We start from the raw sequence: 27,009 nt of genomic DNA on the forward strand, positions 1-27,009 counted from the left end.
ATGCTTGAATAAAAAGAGATTCCACTTAAATCTGTATTATTACATTCTTTATCTACTGAATCTACTACACTGCTCAGATGTGAAATTGCCTCTGATTCTGAGGCCTTTGGTTCGTTACAAGGAGAGAGATGGATATAAGATGTTGGAGAAATGGAAGGGGAGCTGAAAATTAAACTCATCCCTCCCTCATCATCAGTGAAAGACAGAAGAGATGCTTCAGGCAGTTACATTTCTCCTCCAGCAATCTCCGTGTCTGGCAGCCTTGCTGGTCCCAGCAGAATTCCCTTGGACAAGGAGTACGGAGTAGATTGAGAGCTACACTAATTCACAGCCTTATCCTGTCTCTTAGGCATCAGCAACAATATTGCTTTCCTGTACAGGCATTTTAATAGGGTTTGCAAATACATTTGTCACATGTACATCTGAACTGTCACTCTATTCTCTTTTTTATAACAGGATTTACATTAAAAGGAAAACCTTGAGATTTTCCAGGGTTTGACAAGAAGTACAGAGAGAAGTGTGATGATTTACCCAGAACATTGCATGGTTCTGTTCTTTTTTTCTAATTCCAAAAAAAAGTAAGATAAGATTTTAAGGTTAGCAGAAATAAAAATCCATAAGAATGAAAGCTGTGAATTAATGGTTTGACATTTGTCACGAGCAGTTCTTTCCGGGCCCTATGCGGACGACACGATCCAGAATAGTGAAGACACAAGGGGAAAAATGGCCATGCAGGAAAAGGGTCTGGAGACGGGGGGCGTGTCCATGCAACGCAGGTGTCCAGGGGAAGTGAGTCCAGGCGAACAATCCATGTAGGAAATCCAAAAGAGTAATCCGAGACAAAGGGTAGAGTCCAAGACGAGGGGATCCATCCAAAGAGTTAAAACACGAACCGGGTCGGAACCGGCGAGGGGAACCAGGAACTAGGAACAGAAAGTTAAAAGCATAACGGGGCCAGACGGGGCCAGACGGGGCCAGACGGGGCCAGACCCCGGGCTCTCCTGATGTGGAAATCAATGAGGAACCCCGAGTGAAGTCCGCGTCTGGCTTTTAAGGGGGAACGGGAATAGGGAACAGGTGCAGGCAATGGGAGGGAACGAGGAAGGGCTGGAGCTCCCTTAAGAGGAGGGGTTAGCGATCGTGACAACATTTTGTTCGCATTTATTATGGTCGTAAAATGTATTTTGTAAATATCTAAGCTATCTCATACAACAATAACAAATAATACTGCCTACAACACAATGAAACCCTACCCCTGATTGAAGATAAAGATTAAATGGAAAAACCAAAATTTAAATTTGTTTTAAATTTGGCTTAAGATGTCGTTTCGTCATCATTAAATACGTTTCCGAAGGGAAAAATTCAGTGACACGGACAGAATAGTCCAAAAAAACAAGCCATCTACTTACATCTCTACTAAAACTACCCCCTCACCGCAAAAATACTGTTCTGTTCTGTGAACAGTGCTTAACACACTTTTGAAGTTCTTTGCTTTATGTGCAAACTCAGAGACAGGATGAATCTCGAAGCACCATCCTATACTAATGTCCAAGGAGCAGCTGTAACGCTGGCATATAAAACACAACTGGGCTGCCTGGTAATTAAGGTGCGGCTGTAGAGCCATCTGATGACTGTGATTGTGTTCAGAGGTCTTGCATGACAACCAGGCACGATGGTGTCTGCTCCCTCCGCTGCGTCTGTGCAGGGCGGTCTCGAGAGGCTCCTGTGCACCAGACCTGACTGGGCTGATCACAGGTGCTTCCTGTCAGGAGGTTACTCTGCTGGAGTCAAGTGATGGCGGCGGGAGCAGAGCAGGTAAGTGGCAACCCTCAAAGGATGTTACTGAGCAGAGGTTCAGGAGGAGAGGAGGAGGTCAGATTCTAATCTCACCCCACCTTCACTGTTGCAGCATTCCTCCCCCTGTTTCTAACTCATAAATGAGGAGGGTGTTACAGCAGTGTCATTTCTTCAGCCAGGCCAGTTAGAGCCACAGTATGAAGCACCCTCTAAATTCCTCGGCTCGTCTCGCCATCGTTAGGATCCCACAGAACTGGCTCCGAGGTGCTGGTTCTCATTCCATCTCAGTCCTTAAAGACTTAATGGAAACAGATACAGCCAGCCAGCCATTACTGTTATTGCTGGGGAATTATTAAAGTGCAGTGGGGGGGGGGAGCAAGCCCTTGAAAACTGAATTGCATTCTATTTCTTTCAAAAAAGAAAAAAAAATCTATCTGGACTTGGGGGAAAAAATGTTGTTTTTTAATCTTTACAAGCCAAGTGCAACAAAGATGGATCATTTTAATTAGGTCTCTTTTATCTACTGTATGTCTAAGGCTGCAGTGGTTCCAGGAAGGTCTATAATATTCGTCGGAGTCAGAGCCAAAGAGAAGGTGATTTACCTGGCTTTTGAGCTTTTGCTCTCAGGGAAAGTGTATGCCAGGACCGTGCAACAGCAGACATATTGCCCATCTATTACAGAAAAGCACTCACTTGGTGATTCCCGTGGTTCATAAAGAACAGAGCTCTAATGACATTTCAGACTCCCACTGGCAAGCGCCGCTACCGTGGAAAAGACCGTTTAATCATAGTAACAACGATCTGATTCGAGGTATTTCACGAGCTGAGAAATGCCCAGCGTTGAAAAACTATAAACCTTGTAAAAAATGTCCCTTTTGCCTCAGTGGTCATATATGTCCGCCAGCGAAATATTCAGTATAATCAGTGCATCCAAATAATCCAGTAAATGTAGTTCTGTTAGCTGTTTTGTATAGGACTGTGAATAACTGTGTTAATTTAATTTGCTTTATTCATATATGCACATTACATAACAGACATTTGAGTATGTTTACTAAAATACCAACAACAGTTATCAAAGTACCATCTTATACAAACACGGTTGGCGCCAAAATGTCTCGGAACCTGACATAAACCAGTTAAGTTTAACCGCTTTTCTGATGTATATGAATAGTTGGACACCATAAGTATACAGTATGTTAAACAAGTAGAATTTACTTTTTTTTTACTAATTTTTTTGCAAGCCGTTTTGTTTAAATGTATTATGAAGCAATATAACAAAAAGTAGGTATGTATATGTATCACTCTATAACATTGCTTCCTATCTTTTGGTATGCAAAGTATTTATGTTCATTTTTACATATTGTTTTAAATTTTAAGTAATTTCCTGTATGATGACTGGTTTCAGAATATATAACAACACTGACAGTCCCTTGAGGACTCTATAGATATCAGAATATATCTTCAGAGTTCCACAGAACAAGCACTGCATTTTCTATACCTTGCGTATTGGATATCCTTAAGTGACTTAATTGTAGTGACTTACTACAATGTGAATTGTCAAAACGTTCCAAGATCTGACAGGGGTGCTGTACCTAGAACTCTGAACATCACACTTCTGAAGGCAAATCTGAGACAAACAATCATTAAAATAGGTGTTCTGTTTCAAGATTTGAGTAATCAAAACTAAATTTACCTATACTTTACCTTTCTGCCCATAAGGAAAACAGATATAAATTCTCATTCTATTTATACATAACCTATTATAAGCAATTTATTTAACTTTGCATGCAAGCCAAAAACTGAGAACTCAAAAATGAATCCATCATTGAAGTGTGAGGCACTGATCAGTTGCTTCTGATGATAATGGGATGTTTGGATTAAAAATTTACAAGACTGGATTCCTTTAAGATGAAAAATGTCTTGATAAGGTTCCACATGAATGGGAACTGAAGCCAGGGCATTACTTCAAGAACACAGCCTGCAATTTGAAATCTGTGTGATTTAGTTGTCTTGTCTGTCCTACACGCAATTTCCAGCGCACAGACTTTATCTTGACAGATTTGTTTGGATTCAACATCATTCTCAAAAAGAAGTGTCTGATAATTTTTCTAATTATTCTGGTCATATTTATACAATTTAACATTCCAAAATATATTTCTTTTAAATAAATATTACTATTTAAATTTGATAAATTTTCCCAATCTCTTAAGCTATGTGAATATTGTTATGGAACATTGTCCCTCATTTTTAATAATTGCTGGGTATATGAATATATTTACTTTGATATCTGTTCTTACTGCTAATACTTTATATCAAATGTAAAAAATAAGTTGTAGAAATGTTTCCAATTCCTGGTGTACAACCAGTAAATAAAACAGTGGTGTTGGCTGAAACACACTCAATTGAAAGGTACACATTCCTGGGTTAATATACTGTTGGTTAGAGCATATTAAAACCAAACCAATCAAAAAAAATGAACCTCATGGAAACTATCTCATTAATTGCATGCACTGGAGCAGTAGCTAGATGCTTTTTAGGTGACTCAATTTTACTGAAGTAAAATTTTATCTGAAAATCTGATACATACTGCCAGGTGTCCCTTTTATGAAAAAAGGGAACAGGAATGGTGAATACATTTCTTTGAAGCTCTTTACTTTTAAAATCTATATTTTATACATTATGGTGAAATGTGGAACACATTGTTCCATGTTCAAGTTATTTTTTCATACTTTGTGTGAAGTTTAAATGCTTGGTCTTACTTGCATGTACTGTAAGACATTATGGGAAAGGATCTGTGTCTGTGGCTTTCTGGTGGACAGCAGTGTTACTACTGTACATTTTAGCCTGATCTCAAGCAAGGCCTGCCTGGTTAGCACTTGGATAAGAGACTTCTAATGTTACCCAGATTGCAGCAAAGGTGTTGGCGAACCAGTCAGTAGAATTGTTTCCAAAGTCCAGTGCCCCAGTCCGGTAATAGGTGACACTGTGCTGTAGGAGATATTATTCTTCAGATGAGATATTACATCATCTGGCCACGTCGTCGTTAAAGCTGTTTATAAGAGTGGGGCTGTTATCCCCAGTGTCCAGGCTAAATTCGTCTTTGGGGTTTCACAATCTGGTCTAAATTTCCTCCTAAAATTCAATTGATGAATCACTTCTCTACTTGATCTGTTGCATAGGAGGGCTATGATGCCTTCAACTTAGCTGAACAATAAAACCCCGTCTCCTACTTTTCCGAAGAATTAGAAACAAGTGCATACAACAGAATATCCCGGAGACTCTCATCACCCACATGACTCAGACCAGATGTGAAAAGTATCCCTGAAGGAAAGACTCCAAACACATTTGCAATCTCTTTCACTGTGCCATCATCAAAGCAGGAACCCAGTGCTGGAGGTGATGGGGGTTGGTAACTGAAGTCTCCAATGGATATTTCTGCCTTTTCTTCACAAACAAAAAAGTCACTAAGATCCCAAAAAGATAGACAGGAAATACAAAATAACACTGACAAGTTTTTTTTTCTTGTCAATCACCAAGTTCCATCCATGCGTTTTCTAACCATTTTATCCAATACAGGCTGACAAGGGAGCCAGAGCCTATCCCAGCGAGCAACAGGAGCAAGACAGGATACACCCTGCACAGGACACCAGCCCATCACAAGGCAGACAGACACAAACACGTACACTCACACCAGGGCCAGTTCTGTCACAAGCCAATTCACCTGCCAGCAACACTTTAGACTGTGGGAAGGAATCAGAGCATCTGGAGGAAACACAGGTGAAAACAGGGAGCAGACAGCACCCCAGGCCTGTAATTGAACCCAGGACCCCAGCACTGCAAGTCAGCCCTGCTGACCACTGTGCCACCAGCTCCCAAAGTTTAAAACAGAATGTAAAACAAGGAAAAAACAAAATACTGAAGTGTCTCAAGTATATATTGCAATGTTTTATTCATTAAATAAACCACTGTATAGGAAACATTGTGACATTAGTTCATTGTGACTTTAGTTGTCTGCTGTACTGATTAAAATGACTGATGTAATGACCTTGGTAACTTCTAGTGCAGAATACATTACACACTGTAGAACAATGCCCTTCAGGTCTGATGTAAATGAAATCTGGAAAAGGTATTTTGTGTTCAGCAGTGAGAGAACCCCCAAGGTAAAAACACTGTACGGGTCAACAGTAATGTACTGTCAGTGTCTAAAATATTTGCTGTCCTGCATAAGAAGGAATGTGCAATGTACTGTAGTAAAACTTATGTTTCTCAGGTTACATTAAAGACAAAAAGCTTCAAAAGAAAAAGACAATAGCATACATACAACACCAGAGTGCCATCTCAAGTAAAACAAAGGTGAGAACTAATATCATCCATGGACAATACTCACACCAGGTAAGTGTTTTCGCTCTGTAAGCCTTGTTGTGTTTGTGCTGCACACAAACCACAAATCAGCCAATATCGTATTGTGACAAAGTTCATTTTCAAGCCATGACTTTCGTGTGAAAAAAGAAAAGTAAGAAGATCAGGTGTGCAACTCCTGCATAGTACTCAGGAATCAAAGGACATAATACATGCCGGGGATTTCCCACTGGCTGGGACAGCATGGATCGTTGCCCTGGAAATTATCATTGTCTACTGATCTGATAGGGCAGTATACATAATCATTTATTGAAACCTATCTTTTTTCATACCAAACTGACTGAATCCAGGGAGCTCTGACCCAGGATATGCTTTTTATGTACCTTGGGGAACAGAGGAGGGAATCAAAGAATTTTCTTCAGTGTCAGTACTGAACTAGTAGATTATTTTCACAGGGTAAAATCAAAGACATTTCAGTGGCTTTTGGACATTATAAAACACTTTTATTATTCCTGACGTATCAATCCATATACCCTGTAGGGGACATCAGAGAGGCTAGAGAATAAAGAAAATAGATTTCAAGTGTTTTTGATGATGAATTATTTAGCAGAAAAGACCTTCAATTAAAAAAGGAAATGAAGTCCTTTAAGAAGCGTTGCCCATATAAGGCCATTGAGCTCCTCTAGCCAGTTAGCAGTTAATTGATCCAACATCTAACTGTTTCTTGAAAAAAGCCAGGGTATCGGCTTGTTCCATACTACCGCTGCCCTTGGGGTAAAAAACTGCCTCCTACTGTGCTTCTACATCATTTCCACTTGTGTCCTCTTGCATTGTGTTTCACTGTTGATGGTAGTAGCTGAGTGCATCTATGGATCACCAATATACAGCAGCTACCTGGAAGAGCTCAATAAGATTGGATAGCTACCAGTTTGAAAAGCACTTCCCCATAGTTTCCTCTTGTGGCTTCTGGTGTGCATTTCCTCGCTAAATCTGAAGAATTCCTGTGGGAAGACACTCTAAATGCCCTTGAAAATTCTGAAATCTGGAATAAAAGTAAATTTTTAGTGAGGTAAAATTGAAAATTGTACACAATATTTTATTAGATGTCTTCCTATGTCTTCCTTGTACCATTTCAGAATAAGGCGGACTGTTTGCCTGCTTGCTTGTGATGGACCGGACTGGGGTCTGATCCGGTACTGGGACCTGTGCTCATGGCTTGATGGGTGAATTGACTGATCCTTCGATTTCAGCACTTTTAATTGTTGACCCTCATATTCTGTTTGTTTCCTGTTGCACCTTAAATCTTTTTCATAGACAGCTCCTTGAAGCTCAGTGTTTCCCGTCTAATACAGTATCTTTCAAAATTGTGTATGTCTGTGTGACCTGCGTGTCTGCCCTGGTCTACAATCAATGTCATCTGCCAGGTGGTTGACCAGTCATAAAATTTAAAATCTTTTTTTCCCAATTGCAGCGTCTCCAAATCTTGTTAATTCTCCTACTTTGCTGTCTGCATATATCACTATCTTACTATGCCAGAAATAAGATCCTTAAAAATAAGGAAGAGCCTTTACAGATAATACAGAGCCTAATACAGATCCCTGTGGTGCTACACTAATCAAGCTACTTACTCCAGAAGTATTTCCTTTTTCCTTCTCCAAAACTGCTACTTTGATGTATTTTAATTTCTCTGTTAAATACAATGCATTGACAGCTATAAGCCACCTGCCTGAAAGAAATTAAAAAATGACATTTCAGCTTGATTTATATTTAATGGAAGCAATTCAAAGTGAAAATTGATTCTGGCTTACTTTCCCCTTGTCAATGCAATTATTTGTAAAATATTTCTTCAGATAAAATACAATACAATACCTACTAGGAGCAGTGTGAGTGTGAGAGGGGGCAGCAGGAGAACATTTCTGCGGACAGGAGTTGATTAATTAATGGTATTTGACATGCAATCATCAGCAAATTAATTTAAAATATTATGGACTGAACAAATACAGCGCAGATGATTTTGGCTGCTAAACTACAATTATTCTGTATTTATAAATAAAGCTGAAGGTTTCTGTTGGCAATGTACCCCTGAATAAAGCTGTCTCAAATCAACAGGAAAGAGTTTAATGTGAAAGCTTTTTAAAATTCACAGTGATCATTTTTCTAAATTCCTGGCAACAGTACAAATCTTAATATTGCAGAGCTGTGGGAGGGTAACCCTAAAGATAGCCTTCGGCCTCAGAAGTATGACGTTCTGTGATATATAAGGGGAAAGAGCAGTGAAGCAGGGAGAGTAGAACAGATGTTTCGCTTGTGTGTTTGACTCACTAGGATAATGTCGTGTCCTGTCATGAAGCCATGCTATTTTTCTTTAATCAGAAAGAAAAGTTGTTTTTTCATCCATCATGTATTCAGACACAAGAACAACTGCAAATAACTGTATTTTATACAGTAACATGTCTTTACTGTAACATTTTCACTGTATTTGGAATTTGTCTCGCTCTTCTTCCATCATCATATGAGAATCTGATACCTGATTGTGAAGCATGAGAGTGCAGGATTATAATACTGTAAACTGCACATGGAGACATAACATGTTTTCCCTCGACAGTCACATGAGAAGGGCAAGAGGTCTGATTGTGTCTCTTCTAAAAGATGGCACAGATGTCTTAGACGTTGACAGATGTTGCTATAGAGAATTAGGTAATAAATATCAATTAGCAGTGCTTTATTATTATGCTTTATGTTGGCATTATGGGTTAAAAAGGTTAAGGTTAAACAATACAATCAAGAAAGCATTCATGATTTTACTTATAAGGTTCTTAAACAGTGCTTTCTTTCATCCATCTATCCTTCCAAAAGCAATACACACCCCAAACTTTTAATTTTTATAGAACTCATTCCTCATGTCAATCATACTATCATCTCCCAGAACTAAGATGATAGACTATATACAGTATTAACCTTGATTTTGTGCATAAATGCATAAGGGCTGTAATTTGACTTGTTTTTATTTTTTTTAATCGTATAATAAAATTGTCAAATTTGTGAATCAAAGTTTTCACCACTCCTTTGCATTTGTTATCCCATTACCATCTGTCTTAAAACTCTCTCCTCTCCAGAACGGCAGAAACCATAATACAAAACATAACAAAAGCGTCTTTTTTTCAGAAATGACCTGGTTTGTTCCAGAGCTTTGACAACTTTTAGCTTTGATTTATGACTTAATTTTGAGAGCCAGTTAAAGTAGATTCAGATTATAGAATAATGTATTTCTTTAAATGTGATTTAAAAGACAGTGACATTCATTACAGACATTTATGAAAATGGAAACCATTTTACATATACATTAGCATATCAATATTTTTCAATATCATATAACCAGTAAATGTGCACCTAGTAGATATAAATTATATTACGGTTCTTGTCCTCTGCTATCATTCTTCACTATCTTTGTTTTACAGTTAACTGTCAAATGAACCCTAATTAATGGTTCTGTTTCTATAGCTTTAGTTTTATTTTTTTGCATCTAAAATAAACCCAGTAACCTTTACAGATCTTCTATTTTTAGCAATATCTGTTCAACAATTACAATTGGAAACATTCTTTTGTATTCTGATTTTCTTGTCTAAAATCTGCTTCTTACTTCTTTTTTTTATCTCTACTAGTCTGTGTTGGGATCATTAAAGATCAAGGAAGACTTATACCAGCAGTGCATATTTCAAGTCCTAAAGTTCCCAGTTCTGCAAGTTTTATAGGGAATTCAAACACCTACAGTAAATGAAAGACAAAAGACTGTGCCTTTCCAGGATCAAGTGAGGACCCAAACAGTAGAGGAACATTATCATTAATTGATTTTCGAAGAAGTACTCTTAATTTCAAGAAGAAGGGTTCTTAATTTCAGTGTTAATGTAGAACTGGATTCCATATATTTTCAGCAGAGTTTGTCTGAATAAAATAAAAGAAAACATTATAATATTCTTCACTGGTACATTATTAAAGTGTCGGAATAATGCTTTAATATCTAATCTTTAAGTTGAACATATGGACTTTTATCTTAAATATTTCTACAAAAAGAAGTACAATCCAGGAGTCCAATGCCGTAATATTATTACATATTGCAGGATATGCTAATTCATTAAATCAAATGCTGCAGACACTGACAGCAGTTAACTCAAGAAGGTGACATTTGAAAACAGATACAGTACTAGTATCTAGTGGCTCTGTGGAGCACTTTATAATAATCTACGCTAAGAAGGTAATTTCATGAAGAAAATGGAGCACAATGACATTTGACAAACGTATTGCTGAGTACTCTAAACCTCAATGCCCTTGTCAATCAATCCCAAGTTCTGTATATCAGAACAGGCAGCTGTGTTCCACAGCATGAAATTAAACCTTGAGAATAATCACTGCTTAGAGCATCAAAATCATAGCACTTGCCTCTGAAAAGAGTCTGAGATTTTTATTTATACAAAAGACTTCTGATATCCTAAGGGAGAAGTCATCAACAGTGCTGGGTACGTTGGAGAAAAACTATAAAACGTTCATTTTGGCCATCGAGCCCAGAGCACAATTCGGATACAGTCCAATGGAGATGATGGCCATGCAAATTTCACTGTAAGATACCATAAAACATTTCAACCAAAGTGGATACTTCAGCTATTTTCCCATTTGCAAGGTTCTATTTCAGTCTGACGGTGTTCTTTGCCTATTTAGATCAATTTTCAAAGAAAATATTTGTACGTTATTTATTTAGATATAATCTTGCTTCTATTTTAAGACTAGACTCCGGGCAAAGGTTGACCCCACTCTGTACCTCACACTGGTTGTATCTCAGTAGATAAAACCAAATCTAATCAGATAATATGCAAAAATTCACCTCCAGCTTCTACAGATATAAAGGCATGGCTGTGCTTTTATTGGTAGAAGCAGCAGCTGTACAAACTACAGCTCATGAAGGAAAGCTAGAGAAGAATTAAGCCACACGAGTGAAAGGCTCAGGCATCACCCGGATGACTGTTGACCAGAAAGGCTGCAAATCATGGTTCTAATACCTGTCTTCGGAAAAAAAGACACCAAAATTTAGCACAATACTTTGTGTAATTGTTGCTGACTTTGACCTCCCAAGAGGTCAAGATCCTAGACGTTTTGTTAATATAGCCCTCAATCGCTAAACAGTATCTACAACAGGAGAAAAAAAAATTCTGAAGATTACTTTGGTTTTATGTTACTGGTGTGCTTTGCAATGGAAATACAAAATAATGAAAAGGGTTTGCATTTAAAAAAATAAAATTGAGCCATAGGCACTGACTTTGTGAAACACTATTCTTTCTGAAATTTCAGTGACTGTGATTTGGGAGAAGGCTGTTAATGCAACACGGGATCACACCAACTTGTGTGGCTAAAGGCTTTTTTCTCTTTCAATTACTCGAGAATTCCCTAAAGTTATAATAAAGGACTACTGCTTTATCACACAGATTGTATTAATATTGATATCCTGTCCTGGCTGTCTGTACTTTTATGTGAGAACAAAATGGATTTCCTAAAGAACAAAGGAACCTCTGTAGGGCTCTGCGTGAGAAAATCTTGGTATGTCAAATGGCCAGACAACATCCAACTGCAAGGAAAAGAAACCACAGGGATTTTACATGAGTCTCGCCACCTGTTCTCTTCCAAGAGCAGAAGGCTTGAAGTGTAAATGAGTTAATTAGAATACCACCTGATTCGGATTTAAAGGGTATTTCTTAATATGAGCAACTGTTATTGTGTCAAAGGCAAGGAGCTTCTGGAGAGTCCTAAAACAGCAGTTCTTTTCTGTGAAAAATCCATTTTCCAGCCCCACCATTGTGAGACCTACTGGTTTTGTTTACCCAGTCTCATTTATGTTTGTACACCACTTTCCTTCCTTCTAGCAGAAATTGTAAAAAGCATTAGTACCTTCCAGTCCCTTTCGGTGCACTGTGTTTCAATTGATGGTATAACAGGGTGCCGAATGCATTAGGAAATTGAGGATGATTACAGAACATATTGGCGTTGCAGGGCCATTTCCTACTAACCTTATTTTAGGCAATTCCCATCTTGTATTGAAGAATAAAATATCACACAATGATACAAAAGTTTGAAACACTTTTCTAAAAAAAAGCAACATGTTGATGTAAGAATACTTAAGCAACATTGCTAAGCGAGAATATTTTCCAAAATACTTTTGTCTTTTAAAAATTAAAAGGGGGGAGGGTGAATTCAACACTTGAATATTAATAATATAAAACTTTCACTTGAATATTGGTACTGTAACAGGGGCCGGTCCAGGCTCCCGTGAAGCGTAGTTCTGGACCCTATGCAGACGGTATAATCCGGAAGTGAGTGGAGTAGGACAAAGGGGAGGAGACGACAAGGATCAGACAGACGGGGAAATCCGGGGTGCAATCCACAGTCCAGGTTCCGGGAGAACCATCCAACACACGCAAAGTTAAAATCCGGAACGGGATCTGGAACAGGAACAGGGAACCAGGAAGATAAAAACAGGGTAACGAGGCCATGAGCTCTGAGCCCCAGACTCAGACGGTCAGGATGCCGTGAGGAAGCCGATGCCATCGGGTCTCTCCTGGACCCGCTGGTAGGTGGGCTTCCTGGGCGTCCATCTCCCAATGCTGAGCCAGGAATAGCGGGAGCGCCCAGCTTAAATAATAGCAGGCAAAACAGGAGGCAGGTGACTGCAATAAACTAAAATACAGAAGGGTCGGAGCGCCCTTAAGAGGAGGGATGACGATCGTGACAGGTACTATTGATATTTCTGTAGTTGTAATGATCATAAAAACTCCTTGCATTTCCACAGCGCTGTGCAGCCCCACCTGAGAGACACATGGCTGCTATTCCACACCAGGAGATCACGTAGAGAAGGGAGGAAAGAGTTATGACATTTTAATGGTTTATAATCAGTCTAATTCTCTAAATGTCACCAGTTGTGTTAGACCCGTCCTGTCAAAAAAGTCCAGCCTAAGTCCACAGTCTACTCTCAATTTATGTCTACAGCTGTCGTGTTGCACCCTGTATATGTGGAATTGCTCACATTTTTGATACCTCTGTAAAATGTTGGGACTATTACCATAAACAAGCATACCTGCAATGCAAAAACAAAGAGTGCCCTGATCTGTGAGCTGGCATTTACAGTCCAGATGTCAGTATCGAGTGAACAAACAGAGGCGGCTCCCAGGAATCACTGGGGGGAAATTCTGGCACAATACTTCAAAAAAAAACTTGTTGTCTGATAAGTCAAAGCATTCCAGAGGAGGTAACACTATTCAATATCCTGCACCCTCTGTCTTTTACTCTTTTACTTTTTACACAGAAGAAGAAACAGTTTTGCACTGCAAGGCAAATGAGATTTGACCACTAGTTTTAAAAAGCACAAGAGCAGGAATGTTTCTCACGTTTTCTAGCTGCTTCTTCCAATTCAGGGTTGTGGTGGGGCCAGAGCCTATTCCAGTAAGCAACAGGCACCAGACAGGACACATCCTTGGTGTAGCGGAGCTAGTTCTGACACGGTGACATCATCGCCCTCCCTGCGCGCAGCAGGAACCTCAGCTGCCTGGGTTCGCGCCCCAGGTGCTGCGGGACGAAACAGGCGGTGGAGGGCACGAGCCCGCGCGGAACTGCGATGGTCACATTGGCATGCCTGTCCCTCACAGGGCAAACGCAGACGCACAGACACACACTGACACACACATACACACACTCACACCAGGACTAGCTTTCCTGGATGCCAGTTATACTACGTTAACCTGGAGGAAACCCACGCGAACACGGGGAGAATATACAAACTCCACATAGAGAGCACTCCTGGTCCAAAACTGAACATACGACTTATCAGTGGGCTCCTCTGTGATATATGGGATATGGAGATAAGCATTTAAAACCACACTAAACATACTGCTAATATATCATTTTTGGTGTTTAAGATATCATAATAGGAGTGTGTTGAAAGTGTTGAAATTCTTCCCTGCTCTCAGTAAAATAAACTTGGACTCTCTATCAATAGCATAATGACAGATTGGAGTCTCATCCTCACACTGGGTTTTTGCAGACACCAACTGGGTAGTGTGAATAAGACTTTTGGCTCGTCAAAAGTAACTTTGGAAGAGCAGAATGTTTCATTACTTGTATTAAATTTCATAAAGAGTATGATACTTTAAGGAAATCTTCCAATAATAAGAACCATAATGTGTGCTGGGGGTGTAATACTATCCTAATGTATGATCAAATGAACAAAGTAAAACAGGTTAGGCAAGTTTAATAAAACAACAAATCCTCCACAGGCACATTTAAAGATGATGATAAAATGGTAACCATCAAGCCCTGCAATAACACATCCAAATTTACACAAGACTGGTAAACTTTACCTGGTGGATTAAAAAAAGGTTTCCATTACATAAGCAGAATACATCCATGCTCTTTGTTAAGTTCAGATCAAGTCACTCCAGTAATAAACTGGAAGAGGGAGGAGAGTTCTGGAGCTCAGGATGCTCCACTGGAGGGGCGGAGGTCAGGGGTTCAGATGCCTGGTGGGGCACTGCGGTCGCACTGCAGTAAAGGCCAGCTGTATTCATAGGTCTCCAGGTCATCACTGACCATGAGAAACTGTTCTTAATTGACTTATCTACTTAGAGGAAATATGAAGTCATTCCTGCAGGATCATTTGCTTTTCTTATGTATCGCAAGCAGCTCTGTGTTCCTCTTGTCTTTCCTATCAAATTTAAATGAACAAAAATCAGGATCATGGGTCCCTTGAGTGCCGCCTATCCTGGCAATATAAGAACAGGATGCATTTTAGCATAATGTGAAGAAATAAATCTAAATAACCACTTACTACAGCACCAGTTCCAGACTATCTGGTAAAAGTATCTAAGGGTGGACCTTCTTATTTCATCAGGTAACACTGAGTTGTAAACGTAAATCCAAAGATAACATTCCCTGATGTGTAATCTATTCAACTGACCCACGCAGTTTTAAGACAAGAGGTGCAATAAAAATAACAAATCTGCAAAGCATGTGTGATATCCAACACACAGCAAAAAAAAATCTCTTATGAAAAGTTCTACATGGAAAACAAACAGTTGTTTTTAAACAATTTTTTGAAGAAACAAAAATCGAATATTTGTTATCTTTCATAACTAAAAAAGATTTACTGGCCTCCAACGATATTTAGTAGCTCTCATCTCCCATGAGCATTCTGTAGAGTCTTTTTTGCTTCAGGAACTCCCAAGACTGAAAAGTTGAGACCATATGTCTCCAGTAATAACGGTCTTTGTCTGGGTGACAAAGCTGAAGAAGATAGATATCAAAGTTCATACGTTGCTCATCTGTCAACATCTGGATCTGAGCTCCATAGATCTGGGGTTCCCCGTTTCACAATGAGATTCTTTAAAGCGTGGGCGCACAGCTTTTCAGGGTCTTTGGTTCACAGACTATAAGGAGTGGATCCTAAAAATAGAAAAGAATAATGGATGGCTCCACCTCTCATCACAGAGAAGAAACCCTTCTCAATGTTTTCTCACCAAATGTTCAACAGCTCCTAAATTCGACAATGATGGATCTCTTCCCATTTTCGTGTCTGATGTGTCACACAATTCTGTGAGCTACCGGTGAAACCAAAACCACCGGTAAAAGTTTCCATGCTGCAGTTTCAATGTCAACACGCTAAAAGAATATATAAGTAAAACCTTCATTTACACGTTTCAAATAGAGATTTAAATAGAGTAACAGAGCTGCATTTTTCTGAGGATAAGATAAAAAGGGATTTTCAAGGGTACCCTGGACAATTCACGCCCGCCCAACACTGCTGGGGGAAATCCTGTCATAGTCACTAATTACACAGCCCGGACTGGAACTGTTAAAGCTCAAACTGCGATCTGCGTGAGCACTTTTACCAGCTGAGCCCCCGAGAGCCTCAGTGATTACAGAAATTGAAATACAATCTTTTTCAACTGTCAGCAGCTATGCCACGCTGCGAAAGTGATTAAATTAAAAATGAAATGTTGTCTTCAGTTACTTTAGAAATGTAATTGAAATGGTATTTTTTCCAGGCAAAGAAACCCCCTCTCGTATTTTGAAATGTGCTAGATCAATTATTTATTAAACCTTCACTTAATTTTTTTATCTATTTTACTCTGCAATGTTTCATTAATATGGCATACATTAGCTACAGTATTGTCAGTATTTACATCTTGAGGATTAAAAACCAGAATGGCAAAAGAGTAACAACATGTGGCCATATTTATACTTCTGATTTAATACAGTATGTATTATGGCCCGTGCCACTATTGATTTAATTTTATATTGAAAGGTACACCTTACTACAATGTAACCAACTGTAAACTTCACTTGCTTTCATATAAAGTAAATATAATGTTTATCAATATATTTGTACATACGAAGGGAGTAAAAACACAAACATTACTCATCATCTATTGCCTTTTACAGCATGTTCAGTTACTGTAAACTCGTGTTTTGTATGTGAAAATATTTGGAACAATGGAGTTTACCGTAGTGCAAATAGGAAGCAACATATGGGCCCGGTAAGAAAATATGATTTGAGATACTTCAATCATCGTGTTAAAGTTAATTTATTTAAAATAAAGCTAATTTAGCCGGTTATAAAAAATCGCACGCAATTGAACTGACTATTAGAGCCGTGACTTCAGCATCAGTGATCAAACACTGAAGCAGCTCAACTCTACAGTCCTGCTACATCAGATCTCATGTGCTGCCTCAGTCCAGGGTAGGAGACCTTTGAAGAAAACATTTTGCTTCTGCTGGAGGTGTTGGTGGGTCAGTAGGTGTCACATTTCTCACTCAACCAGAATTTCCAAGGCCCTAGGCTAGTGACTGAGAATGTGGCACTTCTTGAAGGAGCAGAGATGTCATCAACACTGTCTTCACTGTTACACCCTCTGCCATCAAATGCTAAAGACAAAACGTAGTGAATAGCTTTGGATTATTCTATGTATTATGCAGAATGTGTTTACCAAAACTACAATGTAAAATCCAGAGTATTACAGACCTGATTTATATTAAATAAGAGTGAAACTATCAGTGAACGTCCATCACATCGTCATCGAAAAATCGTCATAACATACTACTGCTTCCCATTTTGCTACTTTCTGTAAATGTCTTCTCTTGTGTATTTGTTAAACAAATCCATTAGCTTTCTTTGAACAACATTTAAAGAAAAAATGCAGGGGTATTAAAAGTCTCGATGTGTAAACCAATATTTCACTTTCAGACTTAATAGAATACGCTTGCCAATTTTTGTGCCCAGCACATTTAATGTCATTTATTTTTCATTTTGACAGTAAATGTTGTTTACACATTTTTGAAAAATGCAATCTGTCTCTTATGAGGGAGAATAAATATGGATTTAAATGAAAAATTCAAAATCAGCAATGATCTCTTTGACAACTTCATAAAAAATATTGATGCATTTCTGGGAATGTAATTAACTTTGATTTTTCTGAAGCTTCATGTAGAGAGCTGTGTTAGATTCCCAGAACTGCATGACGTTTAAAACAGGTGAACCTGAGAATATGCTTGCGTGGAATAGTAATGCAATTCAGACATACAGTAGGTTTGATAAAGCTGTTTAAATGTGGGGGGTTTATCTTTTTGTTGCTCTTTCAATTCTAGTTAACAATCTTATTTTATGTAACATTTGTGTTGTTACATAACAGCATATGTGTTTATGAAATACAATCATATTAATACTAATGCAGTCAAACAAATTATGTACATTTTGCGTAGGCTAATCAAAAACTGCACTTAGAAGTGTTTAATTTTCAGTCCTATATTGTTGTCATTTCCTGTTTTCACCTATTCATATGGTGCTTTCAAAAGAAAATGTACAATAAAATCTTGTATTTATGAGTATTTTCTATGAAATAAAACAACAGCAATATTGAAGGTTTTTAAGGTGTAGAAAGACTATTTCAAAGGCACCTGAACAGTATCTTTGCAATTAGTCATTTAAACCTAGACAAAACAAATTAAAAACTAAGTCTTTGTCAAAAAGAACATGTTGTTAAAGATTTGAAAGGATACAATGGAATTTACCGTTGGCAAGTTGCGCAAATATTTTCCAAACATGTGAGTTACAAACACTTTGATGATGCAAATCGTGTAAGTCGGTCTCTAAACACAGATGAAGGTAAGCTTAGCAAGGCCTAGCTTTAGACTCAGCTTGTAGATCAGAGGGAAAATAAAGCAACAGGTGCTCGGACAGAGGTGACCAGTAAAGAAGATACTCTGGCAATACTCCTTGCCCCACTGCAGGGAGTGGACAATGATACGATGGGGGCTTCACTGTCACGTTCCACATTCCTCCTCTAGAGGGCGCTCCTACCCGTTTCTGTTATTGATTCAGTTCCATTATTTCCCGGTGAGTCTTGTTAGTGTTTTGGCTTTATAGGCCTGTCTCCGCTGATCCGGGCTCAGCGTTGGAAGACGGACGTCCGAAGGTCCGCCTGTCCCCAGGTCTGGAGCAGCCTGAGGGCACAGGCCTTCATCCCGGCGCCCTGCCCTACTGAGTCAGGGGCTCGGAGCGCCTGGTCCCGCTACGGTTTTAGTTTTCTATGTTCCAGGGCTTGGTTCTCCTTCCCAGGGATTTTAACTGTCTTCGTCCCAGATGGATCTCCCGGTTTATGGAATATGGACTGTGCCCTGACAACCCTTTTGGACCTCCCTGAACTTGGTTGCTTCTACTTTCCCCCCGGACACCAGATCACCGCAGTCACTGCCCCCTGTCTGTCAACCTGACCTAATACTGCTGATGTCCTTCTCCAGACTCTCCCGGATGATACCGTCATGCATAGGGTCTTTAACAACACACTTCATGGGAGTCAGGACCGGCCCCCGTGACGTTTACGGAAGGAGCTTATTGCCAAAACTGCTGCCATCTGAGACATTTCCACAAAAGCCACCCCTCACACCCTCCCATACACATTAGAACCCATTTCGCCCTCCGAGCCCTATCCTCTCGGTGTCCCAGAGGTGCAGGCTGGGGTGAACAACAGGAGAAATATTTTTAGAAGCCTATGAATATAAGATCGAAAACCATCTTTTTCAATATTTAACAGGTTAACATGTCTCAATAGTAAGTCATCTTCTCATATGCAGTATCTAAACGTTTGCAATCTAGATATATTGTATGGTTTGATCTATGCAATGAGACATAGTTTAAAAAAATACATAATAGAAAATTGAACAATACTTCGGTCAGTAGTATTCCCCATGGCTCAATCCAAAATAACTTTTTTCTGTTCTCTAGATAACTGGAGATTGATACAAAAAAGAGTAAGTGACAGTGAGATACAGGAGTTAAACGCTTACAAGAATCAGCCCTTTCTCTTCAAGGGGCAAAATTTGCATTGTTTAAAGCCTTTATGTACAAAACTACAGATTTCAGTTTTTCAGAGTACCAGAAAATGTCAATTTTTAAATAAAGATTAAAAAATCAAGGAAACAAAATGTCACAGAACATAAGACATTTCCCACCAGTTTTTGCCATGTGTTATTAGTGAGTGGGCTGTGACATTCTGTTCTGGAATTGTGCTGCTGGTGTTACTGCTGCTGCTGTGGGTAATACAGGAATGTATTTTTGGGTGATTCAAGTACTGTGATGTGTCGCAATGTGATATTTCTTCTTGTATTGTTTTGGATTATGCATGTTAGTATGCACTTAACCAGAATAAGAAAAAAAGAAAAGAAACATAACAACCAGATTCAATCTTCTTCATGACAAAGTGCAGTATTTCAATAATAGGTGATGCCTTTAAATACGATTATATCTGGAAACTAAGGACACATAAATTGTCTGGACTGATGGTTCAGCACCAGACTCACATTGTAACTCAACGTAAAAGCAAATGAGTCCAGTTCCATTGGTGTTAGTTAATTTGTCATATAGATATAAAAAAAGGAAATTATTTTCCTTCTCACTTTCAAATAGGCCAAAACACAAACTGTGCTTCACTCTTTGTTTTTGTAGTGGTGCTTCCAGTTCCTATCTTTGGTTTAGTATGGAGTATTAGTGAAGAGAGAGGTTGAGCATAAATAAACCTTAAACAGTATATTTAAATCCACTTGTAAGAAGTTGCTTATCATTAGGAAAAATTAAATTCTTCCCCACAATCCAGATACTAGAAAATGTGGTACTAGAAACTGTTGTAGGAACACCGAATGTGTCTGTTCTACATGACCAAGTGATCTATCATAACTGGTTATTTTCAATGCAAAAGTTACATACAGTTTGATTTGACTTTAGTTGTCCTTTTAAACACACAAAAAAAGCTCTTGCATTCCTTTGTTATATTGAGTTGAGCTAGTTACATAAATCATAAAAAGCTAAATTTATGATTTACACTTAAGCAGGTTTTCTTTAAGACCATTGCACAAAATTACACAACATTTTGAAGTCAGTACCTGGTTAATATTAGAATGGATCTGTATTTAATAACCTTAATACTTAATTGTTAAGTTAAATATCCCCTTAATATTTCACTTAAATGTGTCTTGAACATGAAAAAGCTCAAGCCAGCACCGTATTTAAAGGAAAAACTACCCATACCTAAAACCTAAAGAGTTGATACAACTTGTCATCTGTGTTAAATTTTTGATGTGTGGTTATGTTCACATCATTTGAATGTATGCTGGCCATGGATAAGTCTTCTAAATGGGTTGTGAACCTCTTGTATTCTGTGCCATACACAGCTGTGAACATTAAAGGAAAATGCACTGGGTGCTACACTGCTGTGGTGTCTAACACTGTTGCCTTATATCTCTTGGACCAAGTTTTATTCCAGACCATGGTATCTTATGTGTGGAATTTATCTTTTCTTCCCTGTGTTTCTGTTGGCTCTCTCTGTGTGCTCTAATATCCTCCTACACTCCAAAATGTGGGATTTGGGGGAGTCTTAATATTTAAAGTGAAAATGTTTAACATGGCAACCTGTCATCCGAGCCCCATGTGAAAAATTCGGTTAAGACTTATTTGTTTATATTAGGCAATTTCTGTCAGTGTCTGATATTGAGTGCATGATTCTTGCATTTATAACATCCAGGCTTGACTTCCGTAACTCTTTGTCTGATAGGCTCGCTAAAGCTCTTCTTGCAATACGTCCAAAATTCGGCAGCTAGACTTTTAAGTCATTCTAGAGTCTGAGAGCACGTTACTCCTACTCTCAAACCTCTCCATTGGTTGCCTATACAATCACATATTCAATATAAAATCTTGCTATTGACTTATAAGGCTGTATAATTTGGCTCCATCATACATTTGATGTTTACACTCCTTCCAGTAGGCTCCGTTCAGCTGAGGCTGGTCTATTGCAAGCTGTACCTGGACCTGAGTGTCCAGCTACTGGTGACTCTGCTTTCTGCGTTGCTGCCCCCTTTTATGGAATTCCCTTCCTGTGTCTCCTAAAGAGTCAAATTCGATTTGATGGTTTTTAAATCTAACCTCAAAACTCACCTATTTATTAAGGCCCATGCTTCATTGTCTTACAGTTTGCCTTATATGTTTCTTTTTATTGTATTTTTTTTTCATTTGTATAGTGTCCTTGGGTTTGGAAAGGTGCTATATAAATACATTTTTAAAAACTTTTAGATAATTAGATAATTGTTTTTACAACCACATAGTGACATATATTTGCTTTGGTTCATCAATGGGCCTTCTCACATTAGCTGGTGGGTTCAGGCAGTTATGACGCACAGCCCATGATAAGCAGATGGATGGTTTTAACACGTGAAAGAGCCTGCGCCTCTGATAAACAACAGTTCTGCTGTTCTCAGCACACAGGAAACCATGGAAGAAGGTGGGAAACAAAAAGTGAATATTTCTCTGTGTGCTTTAAAATGTTCTGGGTATTTTTAGAATGGTTTTGAAGTGATGTGAGGGTTTAATTTAGTGTAACAATTTGTAATTGGAACAGAAAACTGCGAGTGTCCTTGACGACTGTAAGGAATTAATCAAATATATGTATTCTGAATATACAGTATACAATTCATTGGTATAACACCAAAAATATGCGTAACAGACTCAAACTATGCGTAACAGACTCAGACTATTTTACTGCGTAAAATATGCAGTAAAAGGTATATTTGTGATACAGTATATATATTCGATCTGCTGGGATATGAAAGGGTGATCTTTCACTCAGGAATTACAAAGATAAGAGTTAGTAACTTCAGAGTTCACATATATAGACTATAGCATGTGGTATGATCTACCTCATAGGTTATATCAGTCTCATGTGATTACATCACATTCATATTCTCAGATACAAGTAAATGTAAAGTAAAAGTGCATTTACTATTATCAACTAAATAATCAGAAGTGTGTTTGGAACAATACTTCAACTTCAAATTATAATATGAATAAAGAAGCTTTATACTCAAAGATCCGCCGGCCTAATGCCCCTGATGAGTTCAAACATCCCACTGAGAAAACGGACCTTGGATGGGTTGGTCTGTGGCCCGACTTGGCAGCCGCTCCCTCTGTGCTGGGAAGGTCCTGGTGCCGAGAGAAGAGAGAGAGCTTTGCCTAGTGTTGCTGTGGACAGCTCTGCCAGGAAGTTAGTGTCGTGCTGAACTTCTCTCTTTAAAGACACACAGTGTGCACTGTTGTCTTGCTTGAGTCTGGCCACAAGTTAGATGTTGGGAGACTAGACTAGGTTCATTTGAAGACAGAAGAGAAATCAATGAGTTAACCAATGAAAATTAGCTGGGTTCTATTTTGTTAAGGTGAACACCACAGTTGGTGTCTAGGATGTCATCAGTTATAGTCTTGGTACCCAATCTGCGGGTCCCCCATTGGTGGATCTTCCTTTGGATGATAGACATTGACATTGACCAGTGATCTTAGCAGAAAGAGGTTAACTAGACTCCCTGGAGCCCATCTGCGCTGTATATCATTAGACGATTCAGCACTGGACAAAGCTTTACATGTCTCTTATCAGAGGGGCCTCTTGGCCACATTCCTCTGCACATTCCTACACAGAGACTCAAGCTGCTTGTTAAAGCAGAGAAAGATTATTAAAAATCTTTAATAACATTTAATTAGAAGTGAAATAATATGCCTTGCTGCTACAGTTTTTTTTAAAAAAGAAGTAAATTAAGTTAAAGGTCCTCTGTGGTTAAAACATGATTATGTTACTGATCCATCCATTTTCTAACCACTTTATCCAGTACAGGGTCGCAGCCGAGCCAGATGGGATGCCAGGCCATCACATGGCACACATAGACAAACACGCACACACTCACCCCAGAACTAGTCTGCCCAGAAAGCCAGTTACCCTACCAGTATGTCTTTGGCCTGTGGGAGAAAAACCGGAGCTCCCGGAGGAAAGTCATGCAAATACAGGGAGAAAACACAAACGCTTCACAGAAAAGCACCTTATGTCCAGAACTGAACCCAGGACCCCAGCGATGCCAGGCAGCAATGCTAACTACTGCACCTCCATGCCAGCCATATTAGTTATCTAATGAGAGAATTGTTCACTGGTGTATCAATTGTGGGTGGCTGCAGATGCCTCCTGCCTCTTTAGGATGAGTAAGGATCTAAATTTCTAAAGGAAAAGCTCTTTCTTGTTCTAAGAGGTTAACCTTTGCTTCACATACCAGAACACAACAAAGAACTTGATAAAGATTCAGTACAAATACCTCTTTTAGTGAGTGGTGAATTGCCTTAGTGAATTAAAAATATCAAATAAAATGAACAAGTTAAACAATTTAATGGCTTCAAGCAATGACATACCAAAAGACAGGTTATTCTGTAGGGACAGTGGTTCTGACCTGATAACGTCTCTTGATGGAATAGTCTTTGACATATGCCCTTTTAGCAACGTTCACAGAGAGCTCTTTATTACCTACAAACAATATATATGAGTGAGCACATCACTGTGCTTCAATTCATAGAAGATCATGAAAACGTAAGTTATTAAGTAAATAAATGGGCATACAATATATACTGTAGGAATGACCCTTAAGTGGCATCATCTTATCTGGGAAAATTGAGAATTGATAATTCACAGCGTCTTTTGCTTCTGAATCCCAGTGCATTCAGCAGAAACAATCAGTAGAAGGTGGTATATGTGAATCCCTTTGTTAAACATATTCCAAACATTGCAAGTATTTCCTAAAGACCTTGTAATGTCTGTGACAGTAACTAGGTTGTGGAGATAGCATGGTTTTCCCACCTCGTGTTTTTTGTATAACTCTTCCTTGAGCATCATTAAGCCTTAGAGCATTATTAAGAGTTATTATTTCCTGCTTTTTGTCTTCTCTGTGAACAGTAGTTGTGTCCAGTTTGATTTCTGTAATACTAGATGTTAAGACATCTTAGATAACCAAGCAAAATGCTGACAAAAGCTTGTAATGTGTCACATTAATTTTATAATTTTATCTAACAAGTCACATTTTATGTCTTAGGAAGAACATAATATGTTTTTGAATTAAAAAAACAAAGATTTCAAATGAGCTGTATAGAAATGACTGTTCCCATATTTCAGAAGGTGGTATAGTATATACCTAAAGGTACAAATTAAAAGTTAACAAATGTTACGTCTTCATTGTCATGCTTATATGGTTATTTCATTTTAATACAGTGTACCTCTGTTCCCAGCCACAACACAGAGCTTCAAAAGCCATGATTACCAACATTGTATTCAAAGATTTTCAAATTTTGAAGAAATCACATCCAAACCAATGGCTGTTTGGTAATCCTTTGATTTTCCATGATGTCTGCATTGCCTGAACCGTGATCCCAATAGACTGATGCAGTGCTGATTGAGTACCTCCCACACGAGGTGGTCAAAAAATCAAATGGTTTGAGAGCCGTGTTTGATCTCCAGGTAAAATATTTAAAAAGATCAAATATGGGACAAATGTGAAAAGCAGATTGGAATGGACAGACCCTGGACAGAAGCTGAGCTCATTAAAAAGATCTGGAACTGTGTGAAACACTGTTGGTGCCATTTGGATTATGGCACAATGATGTGTCAGATACGAGGACACAGAAGAATCAGCCATGTGCTGAGATCCCTCTGGACTCCAGGAAACTCTGTGACACCTGTCTTGACAGATGAAGTAAATACCAGCTGGAGGAGTTTGTCAGGTTTCCACTGTTGCTTTTTTTGTCACATTGATTTTTTTCTTTTTTCAATTTTCATTTTTAATTTGTGTATTTCAGATTTTAATGCATTCTAAAATTGAAGTGACTGTTTAAATGATTTGAATTGGGTACTGTGTCTTGCTTGAATGCTGTTAGGATGATTTGCATTTTGTTATGAAAAGGATATGTTTAGTATTCATTTAAAAGAAACCTCAGTTACATCCTAGTTTCCTCTCCTCACTGTGCACTCCTGACAAGCAGCCTGCTTGCTGTTCTCATGAAGATAGAGCCTAGCCAAGGGCTTGTTACAAAAGGTCATTCCAGTTACATTACAAATGACATACTGAAATATTTATCACAATCTATTAATCTTGCTCCTGCTCACAGTATTGATTTCTTTTTTTTTCAGCCTGAAAACCAACTTTCTTTAAACATGTTCTGTATACATCAACGACTCACTGCAGTGAGTTCTGCTTATACAACAAAGCATTATAGAATTCTCTCTTTCCCTTTTGCCCTGATTGAATCACTACATTGCCATTATATTTTATATTCAATTATGATCTGTACCTGAATATCTAAGGTCATTACATCACAGATTGCCAGTAAGCATTGGAGGACATTCGACTCCTAGGTCTTTTTATGACTCACTATAACTTCAGAGCGGGTTGCAGGCAAGTATTTGTATTAAGCTTTACAGCTATACAACTCACAAGCAAAGTTGATCATTTCTCTGAAGGTAGTATAAGCCAAGCTTATTCAGCAAGCAGCTGTATCACTTACAGACAAAACCATATGTCAGAAAAAGAAGCAGCACAGCTAAGTAAGTAAACTGCTATGTTTCATAATAATGGGGAATTAAAGTAAGCACATATTGTTTCTGATTTGCTTTACAAAGACCCTATTTTCCACGAAGTCTCAATCTCTAGCCTCTCAGAGAACCTGCAGTCAAACCCCATCATACTTCTTTAATATCTTCACACCTGGAGAATGTTCAAATGTTTGATTTAACCTTTTTATTGCTTTGTAATTTTATGATTGAATATATTACTGCAATTATATATGTTTGAAAATAGTATTAGGAAAACATTAATCAAAAGGAGAAGAGGAGACTGCTGTATTGTAAGTGTATTCATCTGCCATGTGTGTTGACGACAATGTTATTAGACTAGTCCAAGAAGATCAAGTCTGTCCAGGGAAATGGTTTGGTACTTTTGTGCTAGTCCAGATACAAAATAAAAACTTTCAACAGAAATTTCTGTGAAAATGAGTCCTTAGAGACACTTTCTACTGCTGTATAAAATACTGAAAAAGAACAGCATTACACATACCATATATTTTATTTACTGCTGAGCTAAACTACACAAATCCCTTATCCAATACTAGCTGTGGGCTTGGCATTTCTGTCACCAAACACAGTATAGAAATGTCTTAGTTCTACCTGCCATTTGTGAGTCATTCTGACTGGAAAGATTTCCTATTTTGTTGACATCTTCATTTTTACTCTCTTGCTGAGGCTAAGTCACTCAAAAATGAGGCTTTCATGTTTGAGAACGTCAGATTCTTTACCTTGGACCTCTTACCACAGAGAAAAATTGATCATTTTAATAATTCCTAGAGCATGACAACCCATTACTAATTTAAGATATCTCACGTGTGGTAATCGATGAAGACAGAACATTAACTTACTTTAAAAT

The sequence above is a fragment of the Atractosteus spatula genome, chromosome 4 (genome assembly GCF_055471065.1).
Source record: "Atractosteus spatula isolate fAtrSpa1 chromosome 4, fAtrSpa1.hap1, whole genome shotgun sequence".
In the NCBI taxonomy this organism is placed as follows: Eukaryota; Metazoa; Chordata; class Actinopteri; order Semionotiformes; family Lepisosteidae; genus Atractosteus; species Atractosteus spatula.